Below are 13,209 nucleotides of genomic sequence, written 5' to 3'. Positions count from 1 at the left end.
TTCATTCCCTCGATGCCACAGCCAGGTTAAGTCCCTGGATCCCTTCAAGGATTTGGCATCTACTGCGTTATGTTTCTCTCCAGACGAGTAAAGTAGTTCACCTATGCTCACCCAGGAAGTTAAAGACTCAAAATGGCACCCACACCCCATCCCAGGGCTACCCGTCAAGATTAAGAAAAGAGAATTTGCAACTGTCACTCCAGCATCCTCTTCAGAGGTGATTGTTTCAGACATACATTAGTAAGCTCTCCGGTGTACCTCATATGTGTGCACGCATTTATACATACGCGCTACACACTGGAGACTCATTTGCTCTGCAGCTACCAGAATCACATGAAGTTGGAAGCACAGATCTCCTAGAGTTTCCAGCCTGCCGTAGGACTGAGATGGGACCCAAGAATTAGCATTTTCAACAGCAAATACTGACCCTGCCTGTGGGGATCTCCTTGGAGGCATCACTGTACACAAAACCTAGAAGCAGAAATTCAGATCATTGGGCCACAGCGAGATACATTGAGGAGGTGGTTGCGTTGGTCCAGTGCTTGCCAGGCAGGCATGAGAACTTGAGTTTGAGGCCCAGCATGCATGGAAGAAAGCTGCACGCAAACCTATAATCCAAGCACTGCGAGGGTAGAGGCAGTTTGGAGGCAAGGTTTCAGGCTCGTTAGGACAGTGGTTCTCAACCTTCTCAATGCTTCAACCCCTTAAATCCTCAATGCTGACCCCCAGCCATAAAATTATTTTATGGTTGCCACTTCGTAACTATAATTTTGCTACTGTTAAAAATCGTAGTGTATAAAGTCTGTGTAGTCTGATGGGTCTTAGGTGACCCCTGTGAAAGGGTCATTTGGCCCGAAAGGAGTCACTACCCACAGATTGAGAACCGCCGGGTGGGGCCTGGAGTTCTCTGCAGCTCACCCGCACCTGGTAGCAGGTAATGGCCTCAGGTGATGATGTAAGCAGTTGCTAGGTCCCTGGGAGGAGCCTAGCGGAATCTCCTGTAAGCTAACAGCTATAGTTTACACATCCCTTCATCCTCAGTTCTCCACCTAACAGTATTCCAGGTCATCCCAACCCCCGCTTATCTAAATCCACAGTGGTTTTAGTCATGGACCAAGAGCCCCCTGGGTTACTCAGAAGGCAAGATAATCTGAACACAGTGGCAAACACTAAAGGCAGAATCCACCCCAATGGCCACCTCCCTCTTCTTAGTGGGAAAGGCTTCTCATTTCCCCCATTGCTGCCTCTCTTGGTTCCCACCTCAGAAAGGTCAATGATGAGAGACGAGCACTACAGAGACACCAGCAGAGATAGATAAGTAAGCATCCTCAAGGGTCCTCAATTCTGTTCCCAGTAACTTACTTCAAAGGGGGTCAACAATTAAATAAAACAGGCAGCAAGGTGTCCAGCAATATATGCATAGCTGCAGGGCAAAGAACCCATTGGCGTTGGACTCTGCGGTCTGCTTCCCCATCTACACAAAGTACTGGGTGGGCGAGTCACTCGACCAAGTCATAATTTTCTCCTCTAGAGAATGCCAGGACTACCTCTTGAAATCCAGCCCCAGCCTGTTCAGGTTGCCTGGCATCTTAGGAAAGAGTTCGGGAAACCTAAACTCCTGCCAGCACTATGTTCTATAGCTCTATTCACACGGTGAAGGTTTGAAACTCAAAATGCGTTTGAAACTCATAACAGAGTCATGTCGCATGGCAAGATTCTGTTGGGAGCCGCGCCCACATTCGCCGTTACAAGATGGCGCTGACAGCTGTGTTCTAAGTGGTAAACAAATAATCTGCGCATGTGCCAAGGGTATCTTATGACTACTTGTGCTCTGCCTTCCCCGTGACGTCAACTCGGCCGATGGGCTGCAGCCAATCAGGGAGTGACACGTCCGAGGCGAAGGAGAATTCTCCTAAAATAGGGACGGGGTTTCGTTTTTTCTCGCTCTTGCTTCTTGCTCTCTTGCTTCCTGCACCCTGGCTCCTGAAGATGTAAGAAATAAAGCTTTGCCGCAGAAGATTCTGGTCTGTGGTGTTCTTCCTGGCCGGTCGTGAGAACGCGTCTAATAACAATTGGTGCCGAATTCCGGGACGAGAAAAAAACTCGGGACTGGCGCAAGGAGGATCCCTCATTCCGGAACCAGAACTGCGGATCACGTTTATAAAGGTTCCTGTAACACAGACTGTTGAGAAGGATTCAACTGCCGAATTCAGAACTCATCAGCTGGGGAACGACGGTGATAAAGTGTTCCCATAAAACAGACTGTTGAGAAGGATTCAACTGCCGAATTCAGAACTCATCAGCTGGGGAACGACGGTGATAAAGGTTCCCGTAAAGCAGACTGTTAAGAAGGATTCAACTGTATGAATTCAGAACTTTTCAGCTGGGGAACGAGAGTACCAGTGAGTACAGCTTTACGAGGTAAGCCCGATCTTGAACTTTCTAACGAAATTCAAGACAGTCTATCAGAAGTAAAGTGGAATATGTTTGGCCTTGAATTTTTTCTGGTGTTAGGAGCCCTTTTGTTCCTTTTCACATGTTATCAAGTGATTAAGATAGGGCTGAAAATTCTAGAGGAAATTCAGGACAAGCTATCAGAAGTAAAGCGGGGAGAGAGAGTAGGAACAAAGAGGAAATATGGTACACAAAATAAGTATACAGGCCTTTCCAAGGGTCTTGAACCCGAGGAAAAGTTAAGGTTAGGTAGGAATACCTGGAGAGAGATTAGAAGAAAAAGAGGAAAAAGGGAAAAGAAGAAAGATCAATTAGCGGAGGTCTCTAGGAAAAGGAGCCTGTGCTCATCGCTGGATGAGCTCAGGGAGCCAGCTCTTAGTAGCTCTGAAGCAGGTGAAGAATCCTCCTCTGAGGAAACAGACTGGGAGGAAGAAGCAGCCCATTACCAGCCAGCTAATTGGTCAAGAAAAAAGCCAAAAGCGGCTGGCGAAGGCCAGTTTGCTGATTGGCCTCAGGGCAGTCGGCTTCAAGGTCCGCCCTATGCGGAGTCCCCGCCCTGCGTAGTGCGTCAGCAATGCGCAGAGAGGCAGTGCGCAGAGAGGCAGTGCGCAGACTCATTCATTCCCAGAGAGGAACAAAGGAAAATACAACAGGCATTTCCGGTCTTTGAAGGAGCCGAGGGTGGGCGTGTCCACGCTCCGGTAGAATACTTACAAATTAAGGAAATTGCCGAGTCGGTTCGTAAATACGGAACCAATGCTAATTTTACCTTGGTGCAGTTAGACAGGCTCGCTGGCATGGCACTAACTCCTGCCGACTGGCAAACGGTTGTAAAAGCCGCTCTCCCTAGTATGGGCAAATATATGGAATGGAGAGCGCTTTGGCATGAAGCTGCACAAGCGCAGGCCCGAGCAAACGCAGCTGCTTTGACTCCAGAGCAGAGAGATTGGACTTTTGACTTGTTAACGGGTCAGGGAGCTTATTCTGCTGATCAGACAAACTACCATTGGGGAGCTTATGCCCAGATTTCTTCCACGGCTATTAGGGCCTGGAAGGCGCTCTCTCGAGCAGGTGAAACCACTGGGCAGTTAACAAAGATAATCCAGGGACCTCAGGAATCCTTCTCAGATTTTGTGGCCAGAATGACAGAGGCAGCAGAGCGTATTTTTGGAGAGTCAGAGCAAGCTGCGCCTCTCATAGAACAGCTAATCTACGAGCAAGCCACAAAGGAGTGCCGAGCGGCCATAGCCCCAAGAAAGAACAAAGGCTTACAAGACTGGCTCAGGGTCTGTCGAGAGCTTGGGGGACCTCTCACCAATGCAGGCTTAGCGGCCGCCATCCTCCAATCTCAGAACCGCTCCATGAGCGGAAATGATCAGAGGACATGTTTTAATTGCGGAAAGCCTGGGCATTTTAAGAAAGATTGCAGAGCTCCAGATAAACAGGGAGGGACTCTCACTCTTTGCTCTAAGTGTGGCAAGGGTTATCATAGAGCTGACCAGTGTCGCTCTGTGAGGGATATAAAGGGCAGAGTCCTTCCCCCACCTGATAGTCAATCAACTGATGTGCCAAAAAACGGGTCATCGGGCCCTCGGTCCCAGGGCCCTCAAAGATATGGGAACCGGTTTGTCAGGACCCAGGAAGCAGTCAGAGAGGCGACCCAGGAAGACCCACAAGGGTGGACCTGCGTGCCGCCTCCGACTTCCTATTAATGCCTCAAATGAGTATTCAGCCGGTGCCGGTGGAGCCTATACCATCCTTGCCCCCGGGAACCATGGGCCTTATTCTCGGCCGAGGTTCACTCACCTTGCAGGGCTTAGTAGTCCACCCTGGAGTTATGGATTGTCAACATTCCCCTGAAATACAGGTCCTGTGCTCAAGCCCTAAGGGCGTTTTTTCTATTAGTAAAGGAGATAGGATAGCTCAGCTGCTGCTCCTCCCTGATAATACCAGGGAGAAATCTGCAGGACCTGAGATAAAGAAAATGGGCTCCTCAGGAAATGATTCTGCCTATTTGGTTGTATCTTTAAATGATAGACCTAAGCTCCGCCTTAAGATTAATGGAAAAGAGTTTGAAGGCATCCTTGATACCGGAGCAGATAAAAGTATAATTTCTACACATTGGTGGCCCAAAGCATGGCCCACCACAGAGTCATCTCATTCATTACAGGGCCTAGGTTATCAATCATGTCCCACTATAAGCTCCGTTGCCTTGACGTGGGAATCCTCTGAAGGGCAGCAAGGGAAATTCATACCTTATGTGCTCCCACTCCCGGTTAACCTCTGGGGAAGGGATATTATGCAGCATTTGGGCCTTATTTTGTCCAATGAAAACGCCCCATCAGGAGGGTATTCAGCTAAAGCAAAAAATATCATGGCAAAGATGGGTTATAAAGAAGGAAAAGGGTTAGGACATCAAGAACAGGGAAGGATAGAGCCCATCTCACCTAATGGAAACCAAGACAGACAGGGTCTGGGTTTTCCTTAGCGGCCATTGGGGCAGCACGACCCATACCATGGAAAACAGGGGACCCAGTGTGGGTTCCTCAATGGCACCTATCCTCTGAAAAACTAGAAGCTGTGATTCAACTGGTAGAGGAACAATTAAAATTAGGCCATATTGAACCCTCTACCTCACCTTGGAATACTCCAATTTTTGTAATTAAGAAAAAGTCAGGAAAGTGGAGACTGCTCCATGACCTCAGAGCCATTAATGAGCAAATGAACTTATTTGGCCCAGTACAGAGGGGTCTCCCTGTACTTTCCGCCTTACCACGTGGCTGGAATTTAATTATTATAGATATTAAAGATTGTTTCTTTTCTATACCTTTGTGTCCAAGGGATAGGCCCAGATTTGCCTTTACCATCCCCTCTATTAATCACATGGAACCTGATAAGAGGTATCAATGGAAGGTCTTACCACAGGGAATGTCCAATAGTCCTACAATGTGCCAACTTTATGTGCAAGAAGCTCTTTTGCCAGTGAGGGAACAATTCCCCTCTTTAATTTTGCTCCTTTACATGGATGACATCCTCCTGTGCCATAAAGACCTTACCATGCTACAAAAGGCATATCCTTTTCTACTTAAAACTTTAAGTCAGTGGGGTTTACAGATAGCCACAGAAAAGGTCCAAATTTCTGATACAGGACAATTCTTGGGCTCTGTGGTGTCCCCAGATAAGATTGTGCCCCAAAAGGTAGAGATAAGAAGAGATCACCTCCATACCTTAAATGATTTTCAAAAGCTGTTGGGAGATATTAATTGGCTTAGACCTTTTTTAAAGATTCCTTCCGCTGAGTTAAGGCCTTTGTTTAGTATTTTAGAAGGAGATCCTCATATCTCCTCCCCTAGGGCTCTTACTCTAGCTGCTAACCAGGCCTTACAAAAAGTGGAAAAGGCCTTACAGAATGCACAATTACAACGTATTGAGGATTCGCAGCCTTTCAGTTTGTGTGTCTTTAAGACAGCACAATTGCCAACTGCAGTTTTGTGGCAGAATGGGCCATTGTTGTGGATCCATCCAAACGTATCCCCAGCTAAAATAATAGATTGGTATCCTGATGCAATTGCACAGCTTGCCCTTAAAGGTCTAAAAGCAGCAATCACCCACTTTGGGCAAAGTCCATATCTTTTAATTGTACCTTATACCGCTGCACAGGTTCAAACCTTGGCAGCCGCATCTAATGATTGGGCAGTTTTAGTTACCTCCTTTTCAGGAAAAATAGATAACCATTATCCAAAACATCCAATCTTACAGTTTGCCCAAAATCAATCTGTTGTGTTTCCACAAATAACAGTAAGAAACCCACTTAAAAAAGGGGATTGTGGTATATACTGATGGATCAAAAACTGGCATAGGTGCCTATGTGGCTAATGGTAAAGTGGTATCCAAACAATATAATGAAAATTCACCTCAAGTGGTAGAATGTTTAGTGGTCTTAGAAGTTTTAAAAACCTTTTTAGAACCCCTTAATATTGTGTCAGATTCCTGTTATGTGGTAAATGCAGTAAATCTTTTAGAAGTGGCTGGAGTGATTAAGCCTTCCAGTAGAGTTGCCAATATTTTTCAGCAGATACAATTAGTTTTGTTATCTAGAAGATCTCCTGTTTATATTACTCATGTTAGAGCCCATTCAGGCCTACCTGGCCCCATGGCTCTGGGAAATGATTTGGCAGATAAGGCCACTAAAGTGGTGGCTGCTGCCCTATCATCCCCGGTAGAGGCTGCAAGAAACTTTCATAACAATTTTCATGTGACGGCTGAAACATTACGCAGTCGTTTCTCCTTGACAAGAAAAGAAGCCCGTGACATTGTTACTCAATGTCAAAGCTGCTGTGAGTTCTTGCCAGTTCCTCATGTGGGAATTAACCCACGCGGTATTCGACCTCTACAGGTCTGGCAAATGGATGTTACACATGTTTCTTCCTTTGGAAAACTTCAATATCTCCATGTGTCCATTGACACATGTTCTGGCATCATGTTTGCTTCTCCGTTAACTGGAGAAAAAGCCTCACATGTGATTCAACATTGTCTTGAGGCATGGAGTGCTTGGGGGAAACCCAGACTCCTTAAGACTGATAATGGACCAGCTTATACGTCTCAAAAATTCCAACAGTTCTGCCGTCAGATGGACGTAACCCACCTGACTGGACTTCCATACAACCCTCAAGGACAGGGTATTGTTGAGCGTGCGCATCGCACCCTCAAAGCCTATCTTATAAAACAGAAGAGGGGAACTTTTGAGGAGACTGTACCCCGAGCACCAAGAGTGTCGGTGTCTATGGCACTCTTTACACTCAATTTTTTAAATATTGATGTTCATGGCCATACTGCGGCTGAACGTCATTGTACAGAGCCAGATAGGCCCAATGAGATGGTTAAATGGAAAAATGTCCTTGATAATAAATGGTATGGCCCGGATCCTATCTTGATAAGATCCAGGGGAGCTATCTGTGTTTTCCCACAGAATGAAAACAACCCATTTTGGATACCAGAAAGACTCACCCGAAAAATCCAGACTGACCAAGGGAATACTAATGTCCCTCGTCTTGGTGATGTCCAGGGCGTCAATAATAAAGAGAGAGCAGCGTTGGGGGATAATGTCGACATTTCCACTCCCAATGACGGTGATGTATAATGCTCAAGTATTCTCCTGCTTTTTTACCACTAACTAGGAACTGGGTTTGGCCTTAATTCAGACAGCCTTGGCTCTGTCTGGACAGGTCCAGATGACTGACACCATTAACACTTTGTCAGCCTCAGTGACTACAGTCATAGATGAACAGGCCTCAGCTAATGTCAAGATACAGGGAGGTCTCATGCTGGTTAATCAACTCATAGATCTTGTCCAGATACAACTAGATGTATTATGACAAATAACTCAGCAGGGATGTGAACAAAAGTTTCCGGGATTGTGTGTTATTTCCATTCAGTATGTTAAATTTACTAGGACAGCTAATTTGTCAAAAAGTCTTTTTCAGTATATGTTACAGAATTGGATGGCTGAATTTGAACAGATCCTTCGGGAATTGAGACTTCAGGTCAACTCCACGCGCTTGGACCTGTCGCTGACCAAAGGATTACCCAATTGGATCTCCTCAGCATTTTCTTTCTTTAAAAAATGGGTGGGATTAATATTATTTGGAGATACACTTTGCTGTGGATTAGTGTTGCTTCTTTGATTGGTCTGTAAGCTTAAGGCCTAAACTAGGAGAGACAAGGTGGTTATTGCCCAGGCGCTTGCAGGACTAGAACATGGAGCTTCCCCTGATATATCTATGCTTAGGCAATAGGTCGCTGGCCACTCAGCTCTTATATCCCATGAGGCTAGACTCATTGCACGGGATAGAGTGAGTGTGCTTCAGCAGCCCGAGAGAGTTGCACGGCTAAGCACTGCAATGGAAAGGCTCTGCGGCATATATGAGCCTATTCTAGGGAGACATGTCATCTTTCATGAAGGTTCAGTGTCCTAGTTCCCTTCCCCCAGGCAAAACGACACGGGAGCAGGTCAGGGTTGCTCTGGGTAAAAGCCTGTGAGCCTAAGAGCTAATCCTGTACATGGCTCCTTTACCTACACACTGGGGATTTGACCTCTATCTCCACTCTCATTAATATGGGTGGCCTATTTGCTCTTATTAAAAGGATAGGGGGAGATGTTGGGAGCCGCGCCCACATTCGCCGTTACAAGATGGCGCTGACAGCTGTGTTCTAAGTGGTAAACAAATAATCTGCGCATGTGCCAAGGGTATCTTATGACTACTTGTGCTCTGCCTTCCCCGTGACGTCAACTCGGCCGATGGGCTGCAGCCAATCAGGGAGTGACACGTCCGAGGCGAAGGAGAATTCTCCTAAAATAGGGACGGGGTTTCGTTTTTTCTCGCTCTTGCTTCTTGCTCTCTTGCTTCCTGCACCCTGGCTCCTGAAGATGTAAGAAATAAAGCTTTGCCGCAGAAGATTCTGGTCTGTGGTGTTCTTCCTGGCCGGTCGTGAGAACGCGTCTAATAACAAGATTCCAAAACAAAAAGTCAACAGATTCCCAACATGCTGTGATCGTGTACCGGGTAACATCTTAAGATGAGAAGAAAAGAAAAGAAAACCTCACAACCAATGTCATACAGTCACTTTTTTAAAAGTATCATAAAATATATTCACCCAGATAAAGACTTGCTCAGATCTGGGGGACCCACAGGTTATCAGATGCTGGGAGAACAGTGTTAAGATGGTGCAGGCTCCATCTGTCTTCGTCCCTGAGTTATTACAGACAACACAAGGAAACAATCAGCAAATGTCTGCCTACAAGCCCTGCAGAGCTGTGGCCCCATGATTACTGGCACATGCTCTGGGCCCAAGAGACTCACTTTGCCCTTTCTCTTGTCAGAGGCACCTACAGCCTCAGTTTCTTAACGAGAGAATGATAACCGCACCTGTGGAGATCTGATGGATTTTGGGTTTTATGTAAAGGCCCGCTATACACTAAGAACTCTATATACTAAGAACTCTATACACTAAGAACTCTATACACTAAGAACTCTAAATGTGTCAGCCATCATGATGACATGATGCCATTACACCCAGCATACACCTTACCTCATTCAGCAGGGAGTGGCAGGTAGAGAGAGGAAGTACAAGAAGAAACTATTTCTATTTCTTTTCACTTTCTTTTACACACACACAAATGTGTATGTATGTATGTATGTATGTATGTATGTATGTATGTATGTATGATTTATAGTAATACTAATGGTGAGGGTGTCTATTCATTTAAAAAAAATCTAATAGGGTTTCACACATCAACATGCTTTGAAGAGCATTGATTTCTTCTTCTTCCAGAGAAGTCACTACAACTACAGCAAGAACAGTTAGACCTCTACCCAGGTGGTCCCCCAGCCAGCCAATGTCCTCAGCCACACAGGAAATCTTGAGTCTGACCTTTTAGAATGTACCAGAAGCAAAGACCTAGTCTCTGAAGGAGGTAACAAAATTGGAGGAAAAGCAAGAGGGGGTGGTGAGGGGAATGACCTCTGGTAACTAACCAGTCAGTCAAGCAAACTGACCGTGATCATGGAGCCAGGGAGCAGGCTGCTTCTCAGAGGGTCTCATTAGACAAGGGAGTAAATTTCCCATAGAATGTCAACACCAGAACTCACAAAATTAAGGAGAAAAATAAAGTCAAAGAGAGTGCTGGGAAATGGGTCTCCTCCTAAGATTTCGAAGTGGGCTTGTGGTAGTGCCAGGGACAGGAAGGAAGGAGTAAGAAACAGGCTGTAGGTGAAGGGCAAGCGTCTGTCCTGACCGGATGAAGAGCTGGGGCCGGATGCATGCTATGTGTTTGAGACACACGTGAGCCTGGCTCAGCCAAGCACTAACCTCCTCAGATACCAGGAACTTTGGATGGCGACTAAATTGGTATTCAAAAATGTTACTTTTCCTGGTATGCAAGTCTGAACTATATATCCAGTCCTCAAGAATACCCTGAAAGTATTTTCTCTGCTGTTTTTTTTTTTTTAAGAGCTAATGTTATGCAGAGGATGGAAGGCTAGACCAGATGTCCAGCAGCTGCCATACTCTGACTAATTTCTATAACTAGCGTTGCCTTTGTACAAGTTGCCTCAGGCCTTAAAATTCTGTTTCCTCACCTGGGTATGGGGAGGGGGCGGGTAGAGCTGAAATGTCATGCTTCCGTTTCCCTTCCAGCCCCATGGAAGGGATGCTGTGGGAATATTGTCTAATGATTTCCCTATTTCAGAGGAAGTGTATTGAACATGTCTGATTATTTGTATCAAGTCAATGCTTGACTAAGTTCCTCCCCTTTTTTCTTTATTATTATTATTTTTTTAATTTCAATGGTTATTTTGAGACTGCATTTCACTGTCTAGCTCAAGATGGAGGCTAACCTGGGACTTACACTGTAACCCAGGATAAACTCAAACTCAAATTTCTCTTGCCTCGGACTCCCTAGTGCTAGGTGTCAGGGGTCCATCCCCACAGCCAGCTCCAAGTGTTCTCCAGTGTCTTTATTTTGCCATTATTGAATTCTTTTGCAGCTCATGAACTGAAGGGAACTGAAGGCATTCACTCTTCAAAGGCTCCTTAAGACAGACTAATTCTGTAAGAGAGAATGAGTGCACTAAACTGCATTGCTATTGGATTGTAGAAAGCTGTAGTCATAGTAATCAAATACTCGCCAGATCCACGGGAATCAACATAGATATCACAGCCTCCACCTTAATCTTTACGTATCAGGGATATATTCCAAGACCTTCAGCAGGTGCCTGATATCCCAAATAGTACCAAACTCTGTGTGTCTGTCTTCCTGTCTTTCTGTCTATCATGTCTTGTTCTATACCTACATATTGATTATTTTATATAGATATCAATTCTAAGTCAAACATAGAATTTTCATAAAAATAACCAAAAGTAAAACAGAATAATTTTTACAGTAGAGTATAATAACAAATTAAGTATATGCAGTTTCCTTTAAAAATATCTTGTAGTTTCCCTTAAGGAGACTTCTCTTTAGCATACCCAAATTGCCAGCAGCCCTCTGCTTGCTCTTTGGTAATGTTAGAAAACAAAATAGAGATCACTTAGGCCAGTGAGATGGTTCAGTGGTTAGATGCACTTGTGACCAAGTCTGACGACCTGACTTTCATTCCCAGGATCTGCTGTAGTAGAAGACAAGACCCGACTCCCACAAATTGTCCTCTGACCTCCACATGTGAGCCGTGGCATGTGTGCCCCCCTCCACAAATTAATAAAAATTTAAAAGTTTCAGGAAGACCTTACAAAGGTACACCATGTTTCTGTGAGTGTGGATCTGATCATCAAGGCAGCTATTGATGAAAGGGTGAGTAGCATATAGTGTGAACGCCTGCACTAGGCAGAGACGCGGTTGGCCACACGGAACACCATCCAATTTTAAATCTATGTGTAGTTCTGAAGTTTCCCATCTCGTATTTTTAGGCACAGTTAAACTTAAGTAACTGAAAAAGAAAAGAAAAGAAAAATCTATGGACAAGGAAGGCTACTGTACAGGCCCAGATGATTAAGATAAGATAAATTCATTACTGCAGTGTATTGCTGATAAGTACCTTCTCTTTTTAATTTAGCATCATAGTCCAATGTCACACAGATGGCCCTGGGTAAGATGAATGTGTAACAAAACAGAATTAATAATCATGAATCTTAGAAAGGGACAGTGGAGGGGGGTGGGAGGTATAGGGAGGGGTGGGAAGAGAGGGGTGGGAGTGGAAAGAGAGGGGGTGGGAAGAGAGGGGGTGGGAAGAGAGGGGGTGGGAAGAGAGGGGTGAGGGTGGGAAGAGAGGGTTGGGATTGGGAAGAAGAAAGGGGTGGGAGTGGGAAGAGAAGGGTGGGGTGGGAAGAGAGGGGTGGGGGTGGGAAGAGAGGGGTGGGGGTGGGAAGAGAGGGGTGGGGGTGGGAAGAGAGGGGTGGGAGTGAGAAGAGAGGGGTGGTGGTGGGAAGAAGAGAGTAACTAGACTTCAGTATTATATGTATGTATTGTCAAAGAATAATTTAAGAAAAAAAATGTAACTTCAATCATTTAGAAGGACGAAGCAGAGCTGTGGGCACTAGAGACTGGGAAGTGTGGGGGAAGCAGAAAGTAGCCACCTAGGAGGCACTAAAGTACATGCCTGGGTCTCCGTAGCACAGCACTGTAGATACTGGGTAAAGCAGCCCATGATCATTTCCAAATGACCGCTGTATATCAAAATTCCTGGCACGTAAAAATGATTGACATCCAAGGCAACAGACATGTTCTACACCCTGGTTAGTTTGTCATACATTGCCGTCCTGTGTCAAGCTATGAGAGCCCACTCCATAAAGATATGCCAGTGTTATATTTCAATAGAAAAAAATGAGGAAAAAAAATAGAAGTTTAAAAGCAGCACATCAAAAATAAATGGGAACAGGAAAAAAGAGAGAGAAACAAGTGTTATTCTCATCTTATATCTAAGAAAAAATATAAAACCAACTGTAATATCTTGTCAGCCAGCTGCACTTTGTAAGAAAAAAGAAAGTGGATAAGTGCCAAAAAATATTAGAAAGTGTTTACAGAGATATTATTAGGAAGTTTCTGTTATGGAAAAATACTGGAGAAATATTTATATATAGTGTTTTACTCTGCTAATAAGCAGAGCAAGCAGGAGTGACCTGCATGCTGTCCTTCTCCAAGGGAAGGAATTAGGTCCCAGAACAACTCATGGTCCTGGATTCAACGAGAGAACACTGGCT

Source organism: Mus musculus, chromosome 5 (genome assembly GCF_000001635.26).
Source record: "Mus musculus strain C57BL/6J chromosome 5, GRCm38.p6 C57BL/6J".
In the NCBI taxonomy this organism is placed as follows: domain Eukaryota; kingdom Metazoa; phylum Chordata; class Mammalia; order Rodentia; family Muridae; genus Mus; species Mus musculus.
This window is presented reverse-complemented; position numbering follows the sequence as displayed.